We start from the raw sequence: 20,885 nt of genomic DNA, 5'->3' as shown, positions 1-20,885 counted from the left end.
TTACTAGTATTACAACAACAACCAGTACTACCATTACAAGAACAAACACTACTATTTCCAGAAGTAAAACCACTACTACTACTGTTACTACAAGAACAACCAGCACCACTACTACTACTCCAAGAACAACCACTACTACTACTACAAGAACAACCACTACAACTACCACTACTACAACTACAAGAACAACCGCCACTACAACAACAAATACTACTACTATTAGAGAAACCACTTCTACTACTACTACTACTACAACAAGAACAACCACTACTACTACTACAAGAACAACCACTACAACTACCACTACTACAACTACAAGAACAACCACTACTACTACAAGAACAACCACAGCTACTACTTAAAGAACAACCACGGCTTCTCCTAATACTACTACTACGAGAATAACCACTATTACTACTACAAGAACAACCACCACTACTACTACTACTACTACAAGAAAAACCTCTACTATTAATACACGGGCAACCACCACTTCTACTACTACTGCTACTACAAGAACAAACACTACTACTAATACAAGAACGACCACTACTACTACTGCTACTACCAGTAGACCCACTACTACTATTACAAGAACAACCACTACTACTACTACTAGTATTACAAGAACAACCACTTCTAATACTACAAGTACAAACACCACTACTACTACAAGAACAACCCCTACTACTACTACAAGAACAACCACTGCTTCTCCTACTACTACTACTACAAGAACAACCACTACTTCTACTACTACAAGAACAACCACCACCACTACTACTAATACTACTACTACTACAAGATCAACCACTACCACTTCGACAAGAACAACCACTACTACTTGTACTAGTATTACAAGAACAACCACTACTACTATTACAAGAACAACCACTACTACTACTACAAGTATTACAAGAAAAGCCACTACTACGACTACAAGAACAACCACTACTACTTCTACATGAACAACCACTACAACTACCACTACTACAACTACCAGAACAACCACTACTACTACAATAACAACCACCACTACTACTACTGCTACTACAAAAACAACTACTACTACTTCTACAAGAACAACCACTACTTCTACTACTACTACTACTACTACTACTACTACTACTACTACAAGAACAACCACTACTACTACTACAAGAACAACCACTACTAGTACTACTACTACTACTAATACAAGAACAACCACTACTACTACTACTACTACAAGAACAACCAATACTACTAATACAAATACAACCACTACTACTACTACTACTACTACAACTACAAGAACAACCAACTACTACTACTACAAGAACAACCACTGATTCTCCTACTACTACTATTACAAGAACAACCACTACTACTAATACAAGATCAAAAACCACTACTACTACCACCACTACTACTACTACTACTACGACTACTACATGAACAACCAATACTACTACTACTACTACAAGAACAACCACTACTACTACTGCTACTACTACTACAAGAACAAACACTACTACTAATACTAGAACAACCACTACTACTACTACTACTACTACTACTACTGCTACAAGAACAACCACTAATACTAATACAAGAACAACCACTACTACTAATACTAATACTACTATTACAAGGACAACCACTACTATTACTACAAGTAGAGCCATTACAACTACTACAAGAACAACCACTACTACTACTACTACTACTACTACTACAAGAACAACCACTAATACTAATACAAGAACATCCACTACTTCTACTACTTCAAGAACAAGCACTACCACAATTACTACAAGAACAACCACTGCTCCTCCTACTACTACTACTTCAAGAACAACCACTACTACTTCTACAAGATCAACCACTGCTTCTACTACTACTACTAGTACAAGAACCACCACTACTACTACTACAAGAACGACCACCATTACTACTACTACTACAAGAACAAACATTACTACTACAAGAACACCCCCTGCTTCTCCTACTACTACTACTACTACAACAGCCACTACTACTACTACAAGTATTACAAGAAAACCCACTACAACTACTACAAGAACAACCACTACTACTACTACTACTACTACTACAAGAACAACCACTAATACTAATACAAGAACAACCACTACTTCTACTACTTCAAGAACAAGCACTACCACTACTACTACAAGAACTACCACTACTACTACTACAAGAACAACCACTGCTTCTCCTACTACTACTACTTCAAGAACAACCACTACTACTTCTACAAGATCAACCACTCCATTTCCTACTACTACTACTACAAGAACAACCACTACTACTACTACAAGAACGACCACCACTACTACTACTACTGCAAGAACAACCTTTACTACTACTACAAGAACAACCACAGCTACTACTTAAAGAACAACCACGGCTTCTCCTAATACTACTATTACGAGAATAACCACTATTACTACTACAAGAACAACCACCACTACTACTACTACTACTACAAGAAAAACCTCTACTATTAATACACGGGCAACCACCACTTCTACTACTACTGCTACTACAAGAACAAACACTACTACTAATACAAGAACGACCACTACTACTACTGCTACTACCAGTAGACCCACTACTACTATTACAAGAACAACCACTACTACTACTACTAGTATTACAAGAACAACCACTTCTAATACTACAAGTACAAACACCACTACTACTACAAGAACAACCACTGCTTCTCCTACTACTACTACTACAAGAACAACCACTACTTCTACTACTACAAGAACAACCACCACCACTACTACTAATACTACTACTACTACAAGATCAACCACTACCACTTCGACAAGAACAACCACTACTACTTGTACTAGTATTACAAGAACAACCACTACTACTATTACAAGAACAACCACTACTACTACTACAAGTATTACAAGAAAAGCCACTACTACGACTACAAGAACAACCACTACTACTTCTACATGAACAACCACTACAACTACCACTACTACAACTACCAGAACAACGACTACTACTACAATAACAACCACCACTACTAGTACTGCTACTACAAAAACAACTACTACTACTTCTACAAGAACAACCACTACTTCTACTACTACTACTACTACTACTACTACTACAAGAACAACCACTACTACTACTACAAGAACAACCACTACTAGTACTACTACTACTACTAATACAAGAACAACCACTACTAATACTACTACTACAAGAACAACCAATACTACTAATACAAATACAACCACTACTACTACTACTACTACTACTACAACTACAAGAACAACCAACTACTACTACTACAAGAACAACCACTGATTCTCCTACTACTACTATTACAAGAACAACCACTACTACTACTACAAGATCAAAAACCACTACTACTACCACTACTACTACTACTACTACTACGACTACTACATGAACAACCAATACTACTACTACTACTACTACAAGAACAACCACTACTACTACTGCTACTACTACTACAAGAACAAACACTACTACTAATACTAGAACAACCACTACTACTACTACTACTACTACTACTGCTACAAGAACAACCACTAATACTAATACAAGAGCAACCACTACTACTAATACTAATACTACTTTTACAAGGACAACCACTACTATTACTACAAGTAGAGCCATTACAACTACTACAAGAACAACCACTACTACTACTACTACTACAAGAACAACCACTAATACTAATACAAGAACAACCACTACTATTAGTACTACTACTACTACTACTACTACTACTACAAGAACAACCACTACTACTTCTAAAAGTACAGCCACAACTACTACTACAAGAATAACCCCTACTACTGCTACAAGAACAACCACTGCTTCTCCTACTACTACTTCTACTACAAGAACAACCACTACTACTAGTAGTATTACAAGAAAAACCACTACTACTACTACAAGAACATCTGCTACTAATGCTATTACAAGTACAACCACTACTACTACCAGAACAACCACTACTACTACTACAAGAGAAACCACTACTACTACTACAGGAACAACCACTACTACTATTACTAGTATTACAACAACAACCAGTACTACCATTACAAGAACAAACACTACTATTTCCAGAAGTAAAACCACTACTACTACTGCTACTACAAGAACAACCAGCACCACTACTACTACTACAAGAACAACCACTACTACTACTACAAGAACAACCACTACAACTACCACTACTACAACTACAACAACAACCACTACTACTACAAGAACAACCACCACTACAACAACAAATACTACTACTACAAGAGAAACCACTACTACTACTACTACTACTACTACAAGAACAACCACTACTACTACTACTACAAGAACAACCACTACAACTACCACTACTACAACTACAAGAACAACCACTACTACTACAAGAACAACCACCACTACTACTACTTCTACAAGAACAACCACTACTACTACTACAAGAACAACCGCCACTACTACTACTACTACTACTACAAGATCAACCACTACTACTACTACTACTACTTCTACAAGTAGAACCACTACTACTACTAAAACAACAACCACTACTACTACTACAAGATCAACCACTACTACTACTACTACTACTTCTACAAGTAGAACCACTACTACTACTAAAACAACAACCACTACTACTACTACAAGAACAACCACTACTACTACTACAAGTATTACAAGAAAAACCACTACTACTACTACAAGAACAACCACTACTACTTCTACAAGAACAACCACTACAACTACCACTACTACAACTACAAGAACAACCACTACTACTACAAGAACAACCACCACTACTACTACTGCTACTACAAGAACAACCGCTACTACTACTACTACTACTACAAGAACAACCACTACTACTTCTACAAGAACAACCACTACTTCTCCTACTACTACTACTACTACTACTACTACAAGAACAACCACTAATACTACTACTACTAAAAGAACAACCACTACTACTACTACAAGAACAACCACTACTACTACTAGTACTACTACTACTACTACTACTACTACAAGAACAACCACTACTACTACTACAAGTACAACCACGACTACTAATACTACTACAAGAACAACCACTACTACTACTACTACTACTACAAGTAGAACCACTACTACTACTAAAACAACAACCACTACTACTACTACAAGAACAACCACTACTACTACTACAAGTATTACAAGAAAAACCACTACTACTACTACAAGAACAACCACTACTACTTTTACAAGAACAACCACTACAACTACCATTACTACAACTACAAGAACAACCACTACTACTACAAGAACAACCAACACTACTACTACTGCTACTACAAGAACAACCGCTACTACTACTACTACTACTACAAGAACAACCACTACTACTTCTACAAGAACAACCACTACTTCTCCTACTACTACTACTGCTACTACAAGAACAACCACTACTACTACTACTACTAAAAGAACAACCACTACTACTACTACAAGAACAACCACTACTACTACTAGTACTACTACTACTACTACTACTACAAGAACAACCACTACTACTTCTAAAAGTACAGCCACAACTCCTACTACAAGAATAACCCCTACTACTGCTACAAGAACAACCACTGCTTCTCCTACTACTCCTTATACTACAAGAACAAACACTACTACTAGTAGTATTACAAGAAAAACCACTACTACTACTACAAGAACAACTGCTACTAATACTATTACAAGTACAACCACTACTACTACCAGAACAACCACTACTACTACTACAAGAGAAACCACTACTACTACTACAGGAACAACCACTACTACTATTACTAGTATTACAACAACAACCAGTACTACCATTACAAGAACAAACACTACTATTTCCAGAAGTAAAACCACTACTACTACTGTTACTACAAGAACAACCAGCACCACTACTACTACTACAAGAACAACCACTACTACTACTACAAGAACAACCACTACAACTACCACTACTACAACTACAAGAACAACCACCACTACAACAACAAATACTACTACTACAAGAGAAACCACTTCTACTACTACTACTACTACTACTACAAGAACAACCACTACTACTACTACAAGAACAACCACTACAACTATCACTACAACTACAAGAACAACCACTACTACTACAAGAACAACCACCACTACTACTACTTCTACAAGAACAACCACTACTACTACTACAAGAACAACCGCTACTACTACTACTACTACTACAAGATCAACCACTACTACTACTACTACTACTACAAGTAGAACCACTACTACTACTAAAACAACAACCACTACTACTACTACAAGAACAACCACTACTACTACTACAAGTACTACAAAAAAAACCACTACTACTACTACAAGAACAACCACTACTACTTCTACAAGCACAACCACTACAACTACCACTACTACAACTACAAGAACAACCACTACTACTACAAGAACAACCACCACTACTACTACTGCTACTACAAGAACAACCGCTACTACTACTACTACTACTACAAGAACAACCACTACTACTTCTACAAGAACAACCACTACTTCTCCTACTACTACTACTACTACTACAAGAACAACCACTACTACTACTACTACTAAAAGAACAACCACTACTACTACTACAAGAACAACCACTACTACTACTAGTACTACTACTACTACTACTACTACTACTACAAGAACAACCACTACTACTTCTAAAAGTACAGCCACAACTACTACTACAAGAATAACCCCTACTACTGCTACAAGAACAACCACTGCTTCTCCTCCTACTACTTCTACAACAAGAACAACCACTACTACTAGTAGTATTACAAGAAAAACCACTACTACTACTACAAGAACAACTGCTACTAATACTATTACAAGTACAACCACTACTACTACCAGAACAACCACTACTACTACTACAAGAGAAACCACTACTACTACTACTACACGAACAACCACTATTACTATTACTAGTATTACAACAACAACCAGTACTACCATTACAAGAACAAACACTACTATTTAAAGAAGTAAAACCACTACTACTACTGCTACTACAAGAACAACCAGCACCACTACTACTACTACAAGAACAACCACTACTACTACTACAAGAACAACCACTACTACTACTACTAGTATTACAACAACAACCAGTACTACCACTACAAGAACAAACACTACTACATCCAGAAGTGAAACCACTACTACTACTACTACAAGAACAACCACCACCACTACTACGACTACTACTACAAGAACAACCACTACTACTACTACAAGAACAAGCACCACTACTTCTACTAGTATTACAAGAACAACCACTACTACTACTACAAGAACAACAGCTACTACTAATAATACTACCACACGTACAACCACTACTACTACAACAACAACAAATACTACTACTACAAGAGAAACCACTACATCTACTACTACTACTACAAGAACAACCACTACTACTACTACAAGAAAAACCACTGCTTCTCCTACTACTACTATTACAAGAACAACCACTACTACTACTACAAGAACAACCTCCACTACTAATACTAGAACAACCACTACTACTACTACTACTACTACTACTTCTACTACTACTACTTCTACTACTCCTACTACAAGAACAACCACTACTACTAATACTAATACTGCTATTACAAGGACAACCACTACGATTACTACAACTAGAACCACTACAACTACTACAAGAACAACCACTACTACTACTACTACTACTACTACAAGAACAACCACTAATACTAATACAAGAACAACCACTACTTCTACTACTTCAAGAACAAGCACTACCACTACTACTACAAGAACTACCACTACTACTACTACAAGAACAACCACTGCTTCTCCTACTACTACTACTTCAAGAACAACCACTACTACTTCTACAAGATCAACCACTCCATCTCCTACTACTACTACTACAAGAACAACCACTACTACTACTACTACAAGAACGACCACCACTACTACTACTACGGCAAGAACAACCTTTACTACTACTACAAGAACAACCACAGCTACTACTTAAAGAACAACCACGGCTTCTCCTAATACTACTACTACGAGAATAACCACTATTACTACTACAAGAACAACCACCACTACTACTACTACTACTACTACAAGAAAAACCTCTACTATTAATACACGGGCAACCACCACTTCTACTACTACTGCTACTACAAGAACAAACACTACTACTAATACAAGAACGACCACTACTACTACTGCTACTACCAGTAGACCCACTACTACTATTACAAGAACAACCACTACTACTTCTACAAGAACAACCACTAGAACTACCACTACTACAACTACAAGAACAACCACTACTACTACAAGAATAACCACCACTACTACTACTGCTACTACAAGAACAACCGCTACTACTACTACTACTACTACAAGAACAACCACTACTACTTCTACAAGAACAACCACTACTTCTCCTACTACTACTACTACTACAAGAACAACCACTAATACTACTACTACTAAAAGAACAACCACTACTACTACTACAAGAACAACCACTACTACTACTAGTACTACTACTACTACTACTACTACAAGAACAACCACTACTACTACTACAAGTACAACCACGACTACTACTACTACTACAAGAACAACCACTACTACTACTACTACTACTACAAGTAGAACCACTACTACTACTAAAACAACAACCACTACTACTACTACAAGAACAACCACTACTACTACTACAAGTATTACAAGAAAAACCACTACTACTACTACAAGAACAACCACTACTACTTCTACAAGAACAACCACTACAACTACCATTACTACAACTACAAGAACAACCACTACTACTACAAGAACAACCACCACTACTACTACTGCTACTACAAGAACAACCGCTACTACTACTACTACTACTACAAGAACAACCACTACTACTTCTACAAGAACAACCACTACTTCTCCTACTACTACTACTACTACAAGAACAACCACTACTGCTACTACTACTAAAAGAACAACCACTACTACTACTACAAGAACAACCACTACTACTACTAGTACTACTACTACTACTACTACTACAAGAACAACCACTACTACTTCTAAAAGTACAGCCACAACTACTACTACAAGAATAACCCCTACTACTGCTACAAGAACAACCACTGCTTCTCCTACTACTCCTTATACTACAAGAACAAACACTACTACTAGTAGTATTACAAGAAAAACCACTACTACTACTACAAGAACAACTGCTACTAATACTATTACAAGTACAACCACTACTACTACCAGAACAACCACTACTACTACTACAAGAGAAACCACTACTACTACTACAGGAACAACCACTACTACTATTACTAGTATTACAACAACAACCAGTACTACCATTACAAGAACAAACACTACTATTTCCAGAAGTAAAACCACTACTACTACTGTTACTACAAGAACAACCAGCACCACTACTACTACTACAACAACAACCACTACTACTACTACAAGAACAACCACTACAACTACCACTACTACAACTACAAGAACAACCACCACTACAACAACAAATACTACTACTACAAGAGAAACCACTTCTACTACTACTACTACTACTACAAGAACAACCACTACTACTACAAGAACAACCACAGCTACTACTTAAAGAACAACCACGTCTTCTCCTAATACTACTACTACGAGAATAACCACTATTACTACTACAAGAACAACCACCACTACTACTACTACTACTACAAGAAAAACCTCTACTATTAATACACGGGCAACCACCACTTCTACTACTACTGCTACTACAAGAACAAACACTACTACTAATACAAGAACGACCACTACTACTACTGCTACTACCAGTAGACCCACTACTACTATTACAAGAACAACCACTACTACTACTAGTAGTATTACAAGAACAACCACTTCTAATACTACAAGTACAAACACCACTACTACTACAAGAACAACCCCTACTACTACTACAAGAACAACCACTGCTTCTCCTACTACTACTACTACAAGAACAACCACTACTTCTACTACTACAAGAACAACCACCACCACTACTACTAATACTACTACTACTACAAGATCAACCACTACCACTTCGACAAGAACAACCACTACTACTTGTACTAGTATTACAAGAACAACCACTACTACTATTACAAGAACAACCACTACTACTTCTACATGAACAACCACTACAACTACCACTACTACAACTACCAGAACAACCACTACTACTACAATAACAACCACCACTACTACTACTGCTACTACAAAAACAACTACTACTACTTCTACAAGAACAACCACTACTTCTACTACTACTACTACTACTACTACTACAAGAACAACCACTACTACTACTACAAGAACAACCACTACTAGTACTACTACTACTACTAATACAAGAACAACCACTACTACTACTACTACTACAAGAACAACCAATACTACTAATACAAATACAACCACTACTACTACTACTACTACTACAACTACAAGAACAACCAACTACTACTACTACAAGAACAACCACTGATTCTCCTACTACTACTATTACAAGAACAACCACTACTACTACTACAAGATCAAAAACCACTACTACTACCACTACTACTACTACTACTACTACGACTACTACATGAACAACCAATACTACTACTACTACTACTACAAGAACAACCACTACAACTACTGCTACTACTACTACAAGAACAAACACTACTACTAATACTAGAACAACCACCACTACTACTACTACTACTACTACTACTACTACTACTGCTACAAGAACAACCACTAATACTAATACAAGAACAACCACTACTACTACTACTAATACTACTATTACAAGGACAACCACTACTATTACTACAAGTAGAGCCATTACAACTACTACATGAACAACCACTACTACTAGTACTACTACTACTACTACAAGAACAACCACTAATACTAATACAAGAACAACCACTACTATTAGTACTACTACTACTACTACTACTACTACTACTACTACTACTACTACTACTACTACTACTACTACAAGAACAACCACTACTACTTCTAAAAGTACAGCCACAACTACTACTACAAGAATAACCCCTACTACTGCTACAAGAACAACCACTGCTTCTCCTACTACTACTTCTACTACAAGAACAACCACTACTACTAGTAGTATTACAAGAAAAACCACTACTACTACTACAAGAACATCTGCTACTAATGCTATTACAAGTACAACCACTACTACTACCAGAACAACCACTACTATTACTACAAGAGAAACCACTACTACTACTACAGGAACAACCACTACTACTATTTCTAGTATTACAACAACAACCAGTACTACCATTACAAGAACAAACACTACTATTTCCAGAAGTAAAACCACTACTACTACTGCTACTACAAGAACAACCAGCACCACTACTACTACTACAAGAACAACCACTACTACTACTACAAGAACAACCACTACAACTACCACTACTACAACTACAAGAACAACCACTACTACTACAAGAACAACCACCACTACAACAACAAATACTACTACTACAAGAGAAACCACTACTACTACTACTACTACTACTACTACTACTACAAGAACAACCACTACTACTACTACTACAAGAACAACCACTACAACTACCACTACTACAACTACAAGAACAACCACTACTAGTACAAGAACAACCACCACTACTACTACTTCTACAAGAACAACCACTACTACTACTACAAGAACAACTGCCACTACTACTACTACTACTACAAGATCAACCACTACTACTACTACTACTACTTCTACAAGTAGAACCACTACTACTACTAAAACAACAACCACTACTACTACTACAAGAACAACCACTACTACTACTACAAGTATTACAAGAAAAACCACTACTACTACTACAAGAACAACCACTACTAATTCTACAAGAACAACCACTACAACTACCACTACTACAACTACAAGAACAACCACTACTACTACAAGAACAACCACCACTGCTACTACTGCTACTACAAGAACAACCGCTACTACTACTACTACTACAAGAACAACCACTACTACTTCTACAAGAACAACCACTACTTCTCCTACTACTACTACTACTACTACAAGAACAACCACTAATACTACTACTACTAAAAGAACAACCACTACTACTACTACAAGAACAACCACTACTACTACTAGTACTACTACTACTACTACTACAAGAACAACCACTACTACTACAAGTACAACCACGACTACTACTACTACTACAAGAACAACCACTACTACTACTACTACTACTACAAGTAGAACCACTACTACTACTAAAACAACAACCACTACTACTACTACAAGAACAACCTCTACTACTACTACAAGTATTACAAGAAAAACCACTACTACAAGAACAACCACTACTACTTCTACAAGAACAACCACTACAACTACCATTACTACAACTACAAGAACAACCACTACTACTACAAGAACAACCAACACTACTACTACTGCTACTACAAGAACAACCGCTACTACTACTACTACTACTACAAGAACAACCACTACTACTTCTACAAGAACAACCACTACTTCTCCTACTACTACTACTACTACTACAAGAACAACCACTACTACTACTACTACTAAAAGAACAACCACTACTACTACTACAAGAACAACCACTACTACTACTAGTACTACTACTACTACTACTACTACTACAAGAAAAACCACTACTACTTCTAAAAGTACAGCCACAACTACTACTACAAGAATAACCCCTACTACTGCTACAAGAACAACCACTGCTTCTCCTACTACTCCTTATACTACAAGAACAAACACTACTACTAGTAGTATTACAAGAAAAACCACTACTACTACTACAAGAACAACTGCTACTAATACTATTACAAGTACAACCACTACTACTACCAGAACAACCACTACTACTACTACAAGAGAAACCACTACTGCTACTACAGGAACAACCACTACTACTATTCCTAGTATTACAACAACAACCAGTACTACCATTACAAGAACAAACACTACTATTTCCAGAAGTAAAACCACTACTACTACTGTTACTACAAGAACAACCAGCACCACTACTACTACTACAAGAACAACCACTACTACTACTACAAGAACAAACACTACAGCTACCACTACTACAACTACAAGAACAACCACTACTACTTCTAAAAGTACAGCCACAACTACTACTACAAGAATAACCCCTACTACTGCTACAAGAACAACCACTGCTTCTCCTCCTACTACTTCTACTACAAGAACAACCACTACTACTAGTAGTATTACAAGAAAAACCACTACTACTACTACAAGAACAACTGCTACTAATACTATTACAAGTACAACCACTACTACTACCAGAACAACCACTACTACTACTACAAGAGAAACCACTACTACTACTACTACACGAACAACCACTATTACTATTACTAGTATTACAACAACAACCAGTACTACCATTACAAGAACAAACACTACTATTTCCAGAAGTAAAACCACTACTACTACTGCTACTACAAGAACAACCAGCACCACTACTACTACTACAAGAACAACCACTACTACTACTACAAGAACAACCACTACTACTACTACTAGTATCACAACAACAACCAGTACTACCACTACAAGAACAAACACTACTACATCCAGAAGTGAAACCACTACTACTACTACTACAAGAACAACCACCACCACTACTACGACTACTACTACAAGAACAACCACTACTACTACTACAAGAACAACCACCACTACTTCTACTAGTATTACAAGAACAACCCCTACTACTACTACAAGAACAACAGCTACTACTAATAATACTACCACACGTACAACCACTACTACTACAACAACAACAAATACTACTACTACAAGAGAAACCACTACATCTACTACTACTACTACAAGAACAAACACTACTACTACTACAAGAAAAACCACTGCTTCTCCTACTACTACTATTACAAGAACAACCACTACTACTACTACAAGAACAACCTCCACTACTAATACTAGAACAACCACTACTACTACTACTACTACTACTACTTCTACTACTACTACTTCTACTACTCCTACTACAAGAACAACCACTACTACTAATACTAATACTACTATTACAAGGACAACCACTACGATTACTACAACTAGAACCACTACAACTACTACAAGAACAACCACTACTACTACTACAAGAATAACCACTACAACTACCACTACTACAACTACAAGAACAACCACTACTACTACAAGAACAACCACCACTACTACTACTTCTACAAGAACAACCACTACTACTACTACAAGAACAACCGCCACTACTACTACTACTACTACTACAAGATCAACCACTACTACTACTACTACTACTTCTACAAGTAGAACCACTACTACTACTAAAACAACAACCACTACTACTACTACAAGAACAACCACTACTACTACTACAAGTATTACAAGAAAAACCACTACTACTACTACAAGAACAACCACTACTACTTCTACAAGAACAACCACTACAACTACCACTACTACAACTACAAGAACAACCACTACTACTACAAGAACAACCACCACTACTACTACTGCTACTACAAGAACAACCGCTACTACTACTACTACTACTACAAGAACAACCACTACTACTTCTACAAGAACAACCACTACTTCTCCTACTACTACTACTACTACTACTACAAGAACAACCACTAATACTACTACTACTAAAAGAACAACCACTACTACTACTACAAGAACAACCACTACTACTACTAGTACTACTACTACTACTACTACTACAAGAAAAACCACTACTACTACTACAAGTACAACCACGACTACTACTACTACTACAAGAACAACCACTACTACTACTACTACTACTACAAGTAGAACCACTACTACTACTAAAAAGACAACCACTACTACTACTACAAGAACAACCACTACTACTACTACAAGTATTACAAGAAAAACCACTACTACTACTACAAGAACAACCACTACTACTTCTACAAGAACAACCACTACAACTACCATTACTACAACTACAAGAACAACCACTACTACTACAAGAACAACCAACACTACTACTACTGCTACTACAAGAACAACCGCTACTACTACTACTACTACTACAAGAACAACCACTACTACTTCTACAAGAACAACCACTACTTCTCCTACTACTACTACTACTGCTACTACAAGAACAACCACTACTACTACTACTACTAAAAGAACAACCACTACTACTACTACAAGAACAACCACTACTACTACTAGTACTACTACTACTACTACTACTACTACAAGAACAACCACTACTACTTCTAAAAGTACAGCCACAACTACTACTACAAGAATAACCACTACTACTGCTACAAGAACAACCACTGCTTCTCCTACTACTCCTTATACTACAAGAACAAACACTACTACTAGTAGTATTACAAGAAAAACCACTACTACTACTACAAGAACAACTGCTACTAATACTATTACAAGTACAACCACTACTACTACCAGAACAACCACTACTACTACTACAAGAGAAACCACTACTACTACTACAGGAACAACCACTACTACTATTACTAGTATTACAACAACAACCAGTACTACCATTACAAGAACAAACACTACTATTTCCAGAAGTAAAACCACTACTACTACTGTTACTACAAGAACAACCAGCACCACTACTACTACTACAACAACAACCACTACTACTACTACAAGAACAACCACTACAACTACCACTACTACAACTACAAGAACAACCACCACTACAACAACAAATACTACTACTACAAGAGAAACCACTTCTACTACTACTACTACTACTACAAGAACAACCACTACTACTACTACAAGAATAACCACTACAACTACCACTACTACAACTACAAGAACAACCACTACTACTACAAGAACAACCACCACTACTACTACTGCTACTACAAGAACAACCGCTACTACTACTACTACTACTACAAGAACAACCACTACTACTTCTACAAGAACAACCACTACTTCTCCTACTACTACTACTACTACTACTACAAGAACAACCACTACTACTACTACTAAAAGAACAACCACTACTACTACTACAAGAACAACCACTACTACTACTAGTACTACTACTACTACTACTACTACTACTACTACTACTACTACTACAAGAACAACCACTACTACTTCTAAAAGTACAGCCACAACTACTACTACAAGAATAACCCCTACTACTGCTACAAGAACAACCACTGCTTCTCCTCCTACTACTTCTACTACAAGAACAACCACTACTACTAGTAGTATTACAAGAAAAACCACTACTACTACTACAACAACAACTGCTACTAATACTATTACAAGTACAACCACTACTACTACCAGAACAACCACTACTACTACTACAAGAGAAACCACTACTACTACTACTACACGAACAACCACTATTACTATTACTAGTATTACAACAACAACCAGTACTACCATTACAAGAACAAACACTACTATTTCCAGAAGTAAAACCACTACTACTACTGCTACTACAAGAACAACCAGCACCACTACTACTACTACAAGAACAACCACTACTACAACTACAAGAACAACCACTACTACTACTACTAGTATTACAACAACAACCAGTACTAACACTACAAGAACAAACACTACTACATCCAGAAGTGAAACCACTACTACTACTACTACACGAACAACCACTATTACTATTACTAGTATTACAACAACAACCAGTACTACCATTACAAGAACAAACACTACTATTTCCAGAAGTAAAACCACTACTACTACTGCTACTACAAGAACAACCAGCACCACTACTACTACTACAAGAACAACCACTACTACTACTACAAGAACAACCACTACTACTACTACTAGTATTACAACAACAACCACTACTACTACTACAAGAACAACCACCACTACTTCTACTAGTATTACAAGAACAACCCCTACTACTACTACAAGAACAACAGCTACTACTAATAATACTACCACACGTACAACCACTACTACTACAACAACAACAAATACTACTACTACAAGAGAAACCACTACATCTACTACTACTACTACAAGAACAACCACTACTACTACTACAAGAAAAAACACTGCTTCTCCTACTACTACTATTACAAGAACAACCACTACTACTACTACAAGAACAACCTCCACTACTAATACTAGAACAACCACTACTACTACTACTACTACTACTACTTCTACTACTACTACTTCTACTACTCCTACTACAAGAACAACCACTACTACTAATACTAATACTACTATTACAAGGACAACCACTACGATTACTACAACTAGAACCACTACAACTACTACAAGAACAACCACTACTACTACTACTACTACTACTACAAGAACAACCACTAATACTAATACAAGAACAACCTCTACTTCTACTACTTCAAGAACAAGCACTACCACTACTACTACAAGAACTACCACTACTACTACTACAAGAACAACCACTGCTTCTCCTACTACTACTACTTCAAGAACAACCACTACTACTTCTACAAGATCAACCACTCCATCTCCTACTACTACTACTACAAGAACAACCACTACTACTACTACAAGAACGACCACCACTACTACTACTACTGCAAGAACAACCTTTACTACTACTACAAGAACAACCACAGCTACTACTTAAAGAACAACCACGGCTTCTCCTAATACTACTACTACGAGAATAACCACTATTACTACTACAAGAACAACCACCACTACTACTACTACTACTACAAGAAAAACCTCTACTATTAATACACGGGCAACCACCACTTCTACTACTACTGCTACTACAAGAGCAAACACTACTACTAATACAAGAACGACCACTACTACTACTGCTACTACCAGTAGACCCACTACTACTATTACAAGAACAACCACTACTACTTCTACAAGAACAACCACTACAACTACCACTACTACAACTACAAGAGCAACCACTACTACTACAAGAACAACCACCACCACTACTACTGCTACTACAAGAACAACCGCTACTACTACTACTACTACTACTACAAGAACAACCACTACTACTTCTACAAGAACAACCACTACTTCTCCTACTACTACTACTACTACTACTACAAGAACAACCACTAATACTACTACTACTAAAAGAACAACCACTACTACTACTACAAGAACAACCACTACTACTACTAGTACTACTACTACTACTACTACTACTACAAGAACAACCACTACTACTACTACAAGTACAACCACGACTACTACTACTACTACAAGAACAACCACTACTACTACTACTACTACTACAAGTAGAACCACTACTACTACTAAAACAACAACCACTACTACTACTACAAGAACAACCACTACTACTACTACAAGTATTACAAGAAAAACCACTACTACTACTACAAGAACAACCACTACTACTTCTACAAGAACAACCACTACAACTACCATTACTACAACTACAAGAACAACCACTACTACTACTACAAGAACAACCGCCACTACTACTACTACTACTACTACAAGATCAACCACTACTACTACTACTACTACTTCTACAAGTAGAACCACTACTACTACTAAAACAACAACCACTACTACTACTACAAGAACAACCACTACTACTACTACAAGTATTACAAGAAAAACCACTACTACTACTACAAGAACAACCACTACTACTTCTACAAGAACAACCACTACAACTACCACTACTACAACTACAAGAACAACCACTACTACTACTACTAGTATTACAACAGCAACCAGTACTAACACTACAAGAACAAACACTACTACATCCAGAAGTGAAACCACTACTACTACTACTACACGAACAACCACTATTACTATTACTAGTATTACAACAACAACCAGTACTACCATTACAAGAACAAACACTACTATTTCCAGAAGTAAAACCACTACTACTACTGCTACTACAAGAACAACCAGCACCACTACTACTACTACAAGAACAACCACTACTACTACTACAAGAACAACCACTACTACTACTACTAGTATTACAACAACAACCACTACTACTACTACAAGAACAACCACCACTACTTCTACTAGTATTACAAGAACAACCCCTACTACTACTACAAGAACAACAGCTACTACTAATAATACTACCACACGTACAACCACTACTACTACAACAACAACAAATACTACTACTACAAGAGAAACCACTACATCTACTACTACTACTACAAGAACAACCACTACTACTACTACAAGAAAAAACACTGCTTCTCCTACTACTACTATTACAAGAACAACCACTACTACTACTACAAGAACAACCTCCACTACTAATACTAGAACAACCACTACTACTACTACTACTACTACTACTACTACTTCTACTACTACTACTTCTACTACTCCTACTACAAGAACAACCACTACTACTAATACTAATACTACTATTACAAGGACAACCACTACGATTACTACAACTAGAACCACTACAACTACTACAAGAACAACCACTACTACTACTACTACTACTACTACAAGAACAACCACTAATACTAATACAAGAACAACCTCTACTTCTACTACTTCAAGAACAAGCACTACCACTACTACTACAAGAACTACCACTACTACTACTACAAGAACAACCACTGCTTCTCCTACTACTACTACTTCAAGAACAACCACTACTACTTCTACAAGATCAACCACTCCATCTCCTACTACTACTACTACAAGAACAACCACTACTACTACTACAAGAACGACCACCACTACTACTACTACTGCAAGAACAACCTTTACTACTACTACAAGAACAACCACAGCTACTACTTAAAGAACAACCACGGCTTCTCCTAATACTACTACTACGAGAATAACCACTATTACTACTACAAGAACAACCACCACTACTACTACTACTACTACAAGAAAAACCTCTACTATTAATACACGGGCAACCACCACTTCTACTACTACTGCTACTACAAGAGCAAACACTACTACTAATACAAGAACGACCACTACTACTACTGCTACTACCTGTAGACCCACTACTACTATTACAAGAACAACCACTACTACTTCTACAAGAACAACCACTACAACTACCACTACTACAACTACAAGAGCAACCACTACTACTACAAGAACAACCACCACCACTACTACTGCTACTACAAGAACAACCGCTACTACTACTACTACTACTACTACAAGAACAACCACTACTACTTCTACAAGAACAACCACTACTTCTCCTACTACTACTACTACTACTACTACAAGAACAACCACTAATACTACTACTACTAAAAGAACAACCACTACTACTACTACAAGAACAACCACTACTACTACTAGTACTACTACTACTACTACTACTACTACAAGAACAACCACTACTACTACTACAAGTACAACCACGACTACTACTACTACTACAAGAACAACCACTACTACTACTACTACTACTACAAGTAGAACCACTACTACTACTAAAACAACAACCACTACTACTACTACAAGAACAACCACTACTACTACTACAAGTATTACAAGAAAAACCACTACTACTACTACAAGAACAACCACTACTACTTCTACAAGAACAACCACTACAACTACCATTACTACAACTACAAGAACAACCACTACTACTACTACAAGAACAACC

The sequence above is a fragment of the Alligator mississippiensis genome, chromosome 9 (genome assembly GCF_030867095.1).
Source record: "Alligator mississippiensis isolate rAllMis1 chromosome 9, rAllMis1, whole genome shotgun sequence".
In the NCBI taxonomy this organism is placed as follows: Eukaryota; Metazoa; Chordata; order Crocodylia; family Alligatoridae; genus Alligator; species Alligator mississippiensis.
The sequence above is the reverse complement of the archived record's forward strand: the minus strand, read 5'-3'. Positions refer to the sequence as shown.